Source organism: Oncorhynchus keta, chromosome 8, assembly GCF_023373465.1.
Source record: "Oncorhynchus keta strain PuntledgeMale-10-30-2019 chromosome 8, Oket_V2, whole genome shotgun sequence".
Taxonomy (NCBI): Eukaryota; Metazoa; Chordata; class Actinopteri; order Salmoniformes; family Salmonidae; genus Oncorhynchus; species Oncorhynchus keta.
In genome coordinates this window covers 35,581,274-35,592,720 of record NC_068428.1, presented here as the reverse complement: position 1 = coordinate 35,592,720, position 11,447 = coordinate 35,581,274, and positions in this window count along the sequence as shown.

The following is an 11,447-nucleotide window of genomic DNA, read 5'->3' as shown; positions in this document are numbered from 1 at the left end:
GGGTCAGGCCAGGGTGTGGCATGGGGTTTTTGTATTGTGGTGTGTTTTGTCTTGGGGTTTTGGTATATAGTGGGATTGTAGCTTAGTGGGGTGTTCTAGGTAAGTCTATGGCTGTCTGAAGTGGTTCTCAATCAGAGGCAGGTGTTTATCGTTGTCTCTGATTGGGAACCATATTTAGGCAGCCATATTCTTTGGTTGTGTTGTGGGTGATTGTCCTTAGTGTCCTGATGTCCTTGGTCTGTGTTAGTTTACACAAAGTATAGGCTTTTTCATTTTTTGTTACATTTATTGTTTTGTAGTGTTTGTGTTTTATTCGTGTTTACGTTGTTTATTAAACATGGATCGCAATCTACATGCTGCAGTTTGGTCCGACTCTCCTTCACCATTAGAAAACGGTTACACTCTAGCACTGTGATGCAGTGCCTTAGACCACTGCGCCACTCGGGAGCCCTATATTATGAGGTTGGGAGATTGGGAAGCTATCTGGGCCAGCGAAAGACAACCTCATTAAATTGCTTGGTGGTTAGTAGTTTTACAGAGAGGAAAAAATATATATATATATATATTCCATTTGTATTTTTTAACTGCACAAATCTGACTGGACACTTGCCCCTCTGTCCCCTATGGGCATTATGCCTGTCATATTACAATTATATTTTTGCCTTTAATTATGGATACCACTAGCCAGATTCATCACACAAACTACTGAACCATAGAACCATCTAGTCACTTACTAATTCCATAAACTATTGAACCGTAGAACCATCTAGTCACTTACTAATTACATAAACTATTGAACCATAGAACCATAGAGTCACTTACTAATTACATAAACTATTGAACCATAGAACCATCTAGTCACTTACTAATTACATAAACTATTGAACCATAGAACCATCTAGTCACTTACTAATTACATAAACTATTGAACCGTAGAAGCATCTAGTCACTTACTAATTACATAAACTATTGAACCATAGAACCATAGAGTCACTTACTAATTACATAAACTATTGAACCATAGAACCATCTAGTCACTTACTAATTACATAAACTATTGAACCATAGAACCATCTAGTCACTTACTAATTACATAAACTATTGAACCATAGAACCATCTAGTCACTTACTAATTACATAAACTATTGAACCATAGAACCATCGAGTCACTTACTAATTACATAAACTATTGAACCATAGAACCATCGAGTCACTTACTAATTACATAAACTATTGAACCATAGAACCATCTAGTCACTTACTAATTACACAAACTATTGAACCATAGAACCATCTAGTCACTTACTAATTACACAAACTGCTGAACCATAGAACCATCTAGTCACTTACTAATTACATAAACTATTGAACCATAGAACCATCTAGTCACTTACTAATTACACAAACTATTGAACCATAGAACCATCGAGTCACTTACCAATTACATAACCTATTGAACCATAGAACCATCTAGTCACTTACTAATTACATAAACTATTGAACCATAGAACCATCTAGTCACTTACTAATTACATAAACTATTGAACCATAGAACAATCTAGTCACTTACTAATTACATAAACTATTGAACCATAGAACCATCTAGTCACTTACTAATTACATAAACTATTGAACCATAGAACCATCTAGTCACTTACTAATTACATAAACTATTGAACCATAGAACCATCTAGTCACTTACTAATTACATAAACTATTGAACCATAGAACCATCGAGTCACTTACTAATTACATAAACTATTGAACCATAGAACCATCGAGTCACTTACTAATTACATAAACTATTGAACCATAGAACCATCTAGTCACTTACTAATTACATAAACTATTGAACCATAGAACCATCTAGTCACTTACTAATTACATAAACTATTGAACCATAGAACCATCGAGTCACTTACTAATTACACAAACTATTGAACCATAGAACCATCGAGTCACTTACTAATTACATAAACTATTGAACCATAGAACCATCTAGTCACTTACAAATTTGCTAAAAACATCCCTATGTATGGCGACTATCATTCGTGACTGGATAGAGCATGGCGCTTGCAAGGTCAGAATTGTGGGTTTGATTCCCCCTGAATTCCCGCTTACCTTGGCACTTGCAGGGTCAGAATTGTGGGTTTGATTCCCCCTGGATTCCCGCTTACCTTGGCACTTGCAGGGTCAGAATTGTGGGTTTGATTCCCGCTGGGTCGCTTTAGATGAAAGCTTCTGCTAAATGGTATATATTGTTATTATTATTACCACTATTATAATTATTATTAGCACTATTATTATTATTACTATTATTATTAATAATATTATTATTATTATTACGATTATTATGATTACTCTTATTTTAATTATTACTATTATTATTATTACTATTTTAATAATATTATTTGTACTATTATTGTGAATATTATTATTAGTATTATAATTTTTACAATTATTATTACTATTATAATAATATTATTATTAGTATTATTACGGTTGGTATTATTACTAGTGTTATAATTATTACTATTATTATTACTACTATTATAATAATATTCATATTACTATTATTACGATTAGTATTATTACTAGTATTATAATTATAATTATTACTATTATTATTATTACTATTATTATTACTATTATTTGTATTGTTATTTTTTATTATTGCTATTATGTTGTACGTTAAATATTTATTATTACTATTATTATCACTATTTTTATTATTGTTGTTACAATTAGTATTGCTATTAATATTGTTATTACTATTATTATTATTCTACTATTATTTTTATTATTACTATTATTATTATTACTACCATACTTGCTATTAATTTGTATTGTTATTTTTATTGTTAATATTATTATTACTATTACGTTTACTAGTATTTTCATTATCGCTATTATTATTACTATTATTATTATTACTATTATTACTATTACTATTATTCTTTGTATTATCTTTACTATTATTTGTATTCTTAATATTAATGATATTATTATTACTATTATTCTTATTACTATTCTTAATATTACTATTATTTCATTATTACGGTTATTATTACTATTATTACTATTATTTCATTATTATTGTTATTATTATTACTAGTGCTGTTACTATTATTAGTAGTAGTATTATTACTAGTATTACTATTACTATTATTTTTTTTATTTTTTGTATTATGATTACTATTATTACTATCATATTTACTATTATTGTTATTATTACAATTATTATTATTACTATTATTTTCAATATTACTAATGTTATTATTACTATTATTTGTACTACTATTTTTACTATTACTTTTATTATTGTTATTATTATTATTACAATTGTTATTATTATTAATAATATTACTATTATTATTATTATTGTTGTTACTACTGTTATTACTTTTGTTATAACTATTATTATTACGATTGTTATTACTTTTATTATTACTGTTGTTTTTATTATGACTATTATTGTTGTTATTTTTACAATTATTTTTATTGTTGTTATTATTACTCTCAGCATGTAGGCTAATGTAGGAAGGAATGGCTTTGTAAATACTCACATAACTAATTTATACTGGCTGATATTTACTCCAACAACACAACACTGTGGTCCCCTCAAAGCAACTTTGATACTATATCTAATTACGAATTAAAACACCAGAACATGCATATCTATATATATATATTATCTAATATTATACAAAATAAACCAAAAAGTTTAGCCAATCACTAAAACAACATGGAATGTCATGCGTTTGCAGCTTCCACCCCATGCTGCTAACCCCTTTCCAGAGAGTTTAATATTAGCAAATGAACGATTATGCATTTTCTCTCTTGTGATTGTTAGCCTTTTGGCTATGAGTTGTGTAGCCACTCAGAGTGGCCCATTGTTTAGTCTGTGTCCTGTTAATGACACTCTCAATTGTTACACATTCATAATTAGACAGTATTATAACATTAGACTTAAGAATGTGCATATCTGTTATCCAACAGGTATAATCTCGAACCCCCAGAACTAGAATCTTGAAGTAATTGCGTCGGATGCTTGATTAGGTTCTGGGGGAGACATGTTAGAAAATATACTAACAAGATTAGCCAAGTATCCACTCCGTAAACATAAAGTCTCAGCCAGTTTCGGGCCAGTCCATGGGCCAAACGACCCTTGCCCTTCCAAAATTTCGAAGGTCTCAAGTGTAGTACGCAGGGTTTGTCCTTTACAGAACACCTGAAAAATCGTGATTTGTCTGAATGATCAATCAGTGACGAAAAGTCATCATACGACTATGGTGCTACTATTTATGTTACACATCTGTCCATGAGAGTACAACAGATATTGCTGCTGTTGCTAGGTGCTTTATAATCAGAATTTCAGTGTTATCATGGGTTTAATTGGCAACAAGGGAAATATGAAATATCTTATTCTGCATTTATGCAGTAAGGATCATACGACATTTGCCTTTAAAGCGGCAATCAGCTGTTGAAACAATAACAATGCATGTTTCGGTAAATTGTTACGGTAACAAACATGGGCTGGAGAAATGTAACCACTCTAAAATTCATAGACAGATCTATGTGTGCAGGGACTGACCTTCCATTACATAAAAATTATAGTTTCAACCATGTTTTGAGGCTATATAGTGCATGTATACATTTACTTTGTTTACAAATATTGGACTAAAACAAACTTATATTCTGGGTTATGAGAGGGTATGACAGTTGAACACAGCTAATGAGGCATTCATAAGTTATTTTCTTCAAGAATAAATGGGTCCAGATCGTTAATTGAATAAGTCCAAACATGGATGTAGCAACTGCAGGTTGCCCCTTTAAGGCTGAGACATCATCTCACCATAGGTATCACAGACATTCAGTAATGACAGAGAAAATAACATTGCCTTCATTTATTGTCTGATTAAAATTCAGTCTTTGCCGTCACCTTAGCAACTGCTTTAAAAAAGGTGGGCGGTGAGGGGGCTGAGAGACAAGCGTGTATGTGAGCTTGTTTATGTGTTTGTGTCAGTGCCAGTGCCAGTGTGTGTGTGTGTGTGTGTGTGTGTGTACGTGTGTACGTGTGTACGTGTGAATGTGCACGTGTGAGTGTGTGGGTATGTGTATGGATGTGTGCACACGTTCGTGTGTGTGTGTGTATCTGTAAAGTTGATTTCTCTCTCAGTAGTATTTCACAGGATTCCTTCTAGAGCATGGTGTTAGCTGAGAGCAGTGCCATCATGACAGGCACATGGCCTTCTGCTCTCATACCACTTCCTGTCAAATAACAATTGATACCCAGTAACTACGGCATTATTTGTTCGTTTGACTGCGCAGCAAAATAAATATTTTTTTACAGTACCAGTCAAAGTTCGGACACACCTACTTATTCCAGGGTTTTTCTTACTTTTAACAATTGTTCTACATTTTAGAATAATAGTAAAGAAATAAAAACTATGAAATAACACATACGGAATCATGAAGTAACCAAATCCAAATATATTTTATATTTGAGATTCTTCAAAGTAGCCACCCCCGCAATGATGACAGCTTTTCACACTCTTGGCATTTTCTCAACCAGCTTCATGAGGTAGTCACCTGGAATGCATTTAAATTAATTTCAAGTTACTTTGTGTAATTTCATTCCTTCTTAATGTGTTTGAGCCAATCAGTTGTGTTGTGACAAGGTAGGGGGGTATACAGAAGATGGCCCTATTTGGTAACATACCAAGTCCATATTATGGCAAGAACAGCTCAAATAAGCAAAGTGAAACAACAGTCCATCATTACTTTAAGCCATGAAGGTCAGTCAATCTGGAGAATTTCAAGAACTTTCTTCAAGTGCAGTTGCAAGAATCATCAAACTCTATGAGGAAACTTGCTCTCATGAGGACCGCCACAGGAAAGGAAGACCCAGAGTTACCTCTGCTGCAGAGGATACGTTCATTAGAGTTATCTTTAGCTCAGATTGCAGCCCAAATAAATGCTTCACAGAGTTCACCTCAACATCAACTGTTCAAAGGAGAATGCATGAATCAGGCCTTCATGGTCAAATTGCTGCAAAGACACCACTACTAAAGGAAACCAATAAAAAGGAGACTTGATTGGGCCAAGAAACACAAGCAATGGTATTTTAGACAGGTGGAAATCTGTCGTTTGGTCTGATGAGTCCAAATGCTGTATTTTTGGTTTTCACCATGTCTTGATGAACGGAGATTAGGTGAACGGAGGATATCCGCATGTGTGATTCCCACCGCCTGGTGAGAGTCTCATTTCTCCCCACCGCCTGGTGAGAGTGTCATTCCTCCCCACCGCCTGGTGAGAGTCTCATTCCTCCCCACCTCCTGGTGAGAGTCTCATTCCTCCCTACCGCCTGGTGAGAGTCTCATCCCTCCACACCGCCTGGTGAGAGTGTCACTCCTCCCCACCGCCTGGTGAGAGTCTCATTTCTCCCCACCGCCTGGTGAGAGTGTCATTCCTCCCCACCGCCTGGTGAGAGTCTCATTCCTCCCCACCTCCTGGTGAGAGTCTCATTCCTCCCTACCGCCTGGTGAGAGTCTCATCCCTCCACACCGCCTGGTGAGAGTGTCACTCCTCCCCACCGCCTGGTGAGAGTGTCATTCCTCCCCACCACCTGGTGAGAGTGTCATTCCTCCCCACCGCCTGGTGAGAGTCTCATTCCTCCCCACCGCCTGGTGAGAGTCTCATTCCCCCCCACCGCCTGGTGAGAGTCTCATTCCTCCCTACCGCCTGGTGAGAGTCTCATCCCTCCCCACCGCCTGGTGAGAGTCTCATTCCTCCCCACCGCCTGGTGAGAGTCTCATTCCCCCCCACCGCCTGGTGAGAGTCTCATTCCTCCCCACCTCCTGGTGAGAGTCTCATTCCTCCCTACCGCCTGGTGAGAGTCTCATCCCTCCACACCGCCTGGTGAGAGTGTCACTCCTCCCCACCGCCTGGTGAGAGTGTCATTCCTCCCCACCGCCTGGTGAGAGTGTCATTCCTCCCCACCGCCTGGTGAGAGTCTCATTCCTCCCCACCTCCTGGTGAGAGTCTCATTCCCCCCCACCGCCTGGTGAGAGTCTCATTCCTCCCTACCGCCTGGTGAGAGTCTCATCCCTCCCCACCGCCTGGTGAGAGTGTCACTCCTCCCCACCGCCTGGTGAGAGTGTCATTCCTCCCCACTGCCTGGTGAGAGTGTCACTCCTCCCCACCGCCTGGTGAGAGTGTCATTCCTCCCCACCGCCTGGTGAGAGTCTCATTCCTCCCCACCGCCTGGTGAGAGTCTCATTCCTCCCCACCGCCTGGTGAGAGTGTCATTCCTCCCCACCGCCTGGTGAGAGTGTCATTCCTCCCCACCGCCTGGTGAGAGTCTCATTCCTCCCCACCGCCTGGTGAGAGTCTCATCCCTCCCCACTGCCTGGTGAGAGTGTCATTCCTCCCCACCGCCTGGTGAGAGTGTCATTCCTCCCCACCGCCTGGTGAGAGTCTCATTCCTCCCCACCGCCTGGTGAGAGTCTCATTCCTCCCCACCGCCTGGTGAGAGTGTCATTCCTCCCCACCGCCTGGTGAGAGTCTCATTCCTCCCTACCGCCTGGTGAGAGTCTCATTCCTCCCCACCGCCTGGTGAGAGTCTCATTCCTCCCCACCGCCTGGTGAGAGTCTCATTCCTTCCTACCGCCTGGTGAGAGTCTCATCCCTCCCCACCGCCTGGTGAGAGTGTCATTCCTCCCCACCGCCTGGTGAGAGTGTCATTCCTCCCCACTGCTTGGTGAGAGTGTCACTCCTCCCCACCGCCTGGTGAGAGTGTCATTCCTCCCCACCGCCTGGTGAGAGTCCCATTCCTCCACACCGCCTGGTGAGAGTCTCATTCCTCCCCACCGCCTGGTGAGAGTGTCATTCCTCCCCACCGCCTGGTGAGAGTCTCCATCCTCCCCACCGCCTGGTGAGAGTCTCATCCTCCCCACCGCCTGGTGAGATTCTCACCGCCTCCTCCCCCCACCGCCTGGTGAGAGTGTCATTCCTCCCCACCGCCTGGTGAGAGTCTCATTCCTCCCCACCGCCTGGTGAGAGTCTCATTCCCCCCCACCGCCTGGTGAGAGTCTCATTCCTCCCTACCGCCTGGTAAGAGTCTCATCCCTCCCCACTGCCTGGTGAGAGTGTCACTCCTCCCCACCGCCTGGTGAGAGTGTCATTCCTCCCCACCGCCTGGTGAGAGTCTCATTCCTCCCCACCGCCTGGTGAGAGTCTCATTCCTCCCCACCGCCTGGTGAGAGTGTCATTCCTCCCCACCGCCTGGTGAGAGTCTCATTCCTCCCCACCGCCTGGTGAGAGTCTCATTCCTCCCCACCGCCTGGTGAGAGTCTCATTCCTCCCCACCGCCTGGTGAGAGTCTCATCCCTCCCCACCGCCTGGTGAGAGTGTCATTCCTCCCCACCGCCTGGTGAGAGTGTCATTCCTCCCCACCGCCTGGTGAGAGTCTCATTCCTCCCCACCGCCTGGTGAGAGTCTCATTCCTCCCCACCGCCTGGTGAGAGTCTCATCCCTCCCCACCGCCTGGTGAGAGTGTCACTCCTCCCCACCGCCTGGTGAGAGTGTCATTCCTCCCCACCGCCTGGTGAGAGTCCTCCCCACCGCCTGGTGAGAGTCTCATTCCTCCCCACCGCCTGGTGAGAGTGTCATTCCTCCCCACCGCCTGGTGAGAGTGTCATCATTCCTCCCCACCGCCTGGTGAGAGTCTCATTCCTCCCCACCGCCTGGTGAGAGTCTCATTCCTCCCCACCGCCTGGTGAGAGTCTCATTCCTCCCCACCGCCTGGTGAGAGTCTCATTCCTCCCCACCGCCTGGTGAGAGTCTCATTCCTCCCCACCGCCTGGTGAGAGTCTCATTCCTCCCCACCGCCTGGTGAGAGTCTCATTCCTCCCCACCGCCTGGTGAGAGTCTCATTCCTCCCCACCGCCTGGTGAGAGTCTCATTCCTCCCCACCGCCTGGTGAGAGTCTCATTCCTCCCCACCGCCTGGTGAGAGTCTCATTCCTCCCCACCGCCTGGTGAGAGTGTCATTCCTCCCCACCGCCTGGTGAGAGTCTCATTCCCCACCGCCTGGTGAGAGTCTCATTCCTCCCCACCGCCTGGTGAGAGTCTCATTCCTCCCCACCGCCTGGTGAGAGTCTCATCCCTTCCTACCGCCTGGTGAGAGTCTCATCCCTCCCCACCGCCTGGTGAGAGTGTCATTCCTCCCCACCGCCTGGTGAGAGTCTCATTCCTCCCCACCGCCTGGTGAGAGTCTCATTCCTCCCCACCGCCTGGTGAGAGTCTCATTCCTCCCCACCGCCTGGTGAGAGTCTCATCCCTCCCCACTGCCTGGTGAGAGTGTCATTCCTCCCCACCGCCTGGTGAGAGTGTCATTCCTCCCCACCGCCTGGTGAGAGTCTCATTCCTCCCCACCGCCTGGTGAGAGTCTCATTCCTCCCCACCGCCTGGTGAGAGTCTCATTCCTCCCCACCGCCTGGTGAGAGTCTCATTCCTCCCCACCGCCTGGTGAGAGTCTCATCCCTCCACACCGCCTGGTGAGAGTGTCACTCCTCCCCACCGCCTGGTGAGAGTGTCATTCCTCCCCACCGCCTGGTGAGAGTGTCACTCCTCCCCACCGCCTGGTGAGAGTGTCATTCCTCCCCACCGCCTGGTGAGAGTGTCACTCCTCCCCACCGCCTGGTGAGAGTGTCATTCCTCCCCACCGCCTGGTGAGAGTCTCATTCCTCCCCACCGCCTGGTGAGATTCTCATTCCTCCCCACCGCCTGGTGAGAGTCTTATTCCTCCCTACCGCCTGGTGAGAGTCTCATCCCTCCCCACCGCCTGGTGAGAGTGTCACTCCTCCCCACCGCCTGGTGAGAGTGTCATTCCTCCCCACTGCCTGGTGAGAGTGTCATTCCTCCCTACCGCCTGGTGAGAGTCTCATTCCCCCCCACCGCCTGGTGAGAGTCTCATTCCTCCCCTACCGCCTGGTGAGAGTCTCATCCTCCCCACCGCCTGGTGAGAGTCTCATTCCTCCCTACCGCCTGGTGAGAGTCTCATTCCTCCCCACCGCCTGGTGAGAGTGTCATCCTCCCCACCGCCTGGTGAGAGTGTCATCCTCCCCACCGCCTGGTGAGAGTCTCATTCCTCCCCACCGCCTGGTGAGAGTCTCATTCCTCCCCACCGCCTGGTGAGAGTCTCATTCCTCCCCACTGCCTGGTGAGAGTGTCACTCCTCCCCACCGCCTGGTGAGAGTGTCATTCCTCCCCACCGCCTGGTGAGAGTGTCATTCCTCCCCACCGCCTGGTGAGAGTCTCATTCCTCCCCACCGCCTGGTGAGAGTCTCATTCCTCCCCACCGCCTGGTGAGAGTCTCATCCCTCCCCACTGCCTGGTGAGAGTGTCATTCCTCCCCACCGCCTGGTGAGAGTGTCATTCCTCCCCACCGCCTGGTGAGAGTCTCATTCCTCCCCACCGCCTGGTGAGAGTGTCATTCCTCCCCACCGCCTGGTGAGAGTGTCATTCCTCCCCACCGCCTGGTGAGAGTCTCATTCCTCCCCACCGCCTGGTGAGAGTCTCATTCCTCCCCACCGCCTGGTGAGAGTCTCATTCCTCCCCACCGCCTGGTGAGAGTCTCATTCCTCCCTACCGCCTGGTGAGAGTCTCATTCCTCCCCACCGCCTGGTGAGAGTGTCATTCCTCCCCACCGCCTGGTGAGAGTGTCATTCCTCCCCACTGCCTGGTGAGAGTGTCACTCCTCCCCACCGCCTGGTGAGAGTGTCATTCCTCCCCACCGCCTGGTGAGAGTCCCATTCCTCCACACCGCCTGGTGAGAGTCTCATTCCTCCCCACCGCCTGGTGAGAGTGTCATTCCTCCCCACCGCCTGGTGAGAGTCTCCATCCTCCCCACCGCCTGGTGAGAGTCTCATTCCTCCCCACCGCCTGGTGAGAGTGTCACTCCTCCCCACCGCCTGGTGAGAGTGTCATTCCTCCCCACCGCCTGGTGAGAGTCTCATTCCTCCCCACCGCCTGGTGAGAGTCTCATTCCTCCCCACCGCCTGGTGAGAGTCTCATTCCTCCCCACCGCCTGGTGAGAGTCTCATCCCTCCCCACCGCCTGGTGAGAGTGTCATTCCTCCCCACCGCCTGGTGAGAGTGTCATTCCTCCCCACCGCCTGGTGAGAGTCTCATTCCTCCCCACCGCCTGGTGAGAGTCTCATTCCTCCCCACCGCCTGGTGAGAGTGTCATTCCTCCCCACCGCCTGGTGAGAGTCTCATTCCTCCCCACCGCCTGGTGAGAGTGTCATTCCTCCCCACCGCCTGGTGAGAGTCTCATTCCTCCCCACCGCCTGGTGAGAGTCTCATTCCTCCCCACCGCCTGGTGAGAGTGTCATTCCTCCCCACCGCCTGGTGAGAGTCTCATTCCTCCCCACCGCCTGGTGAG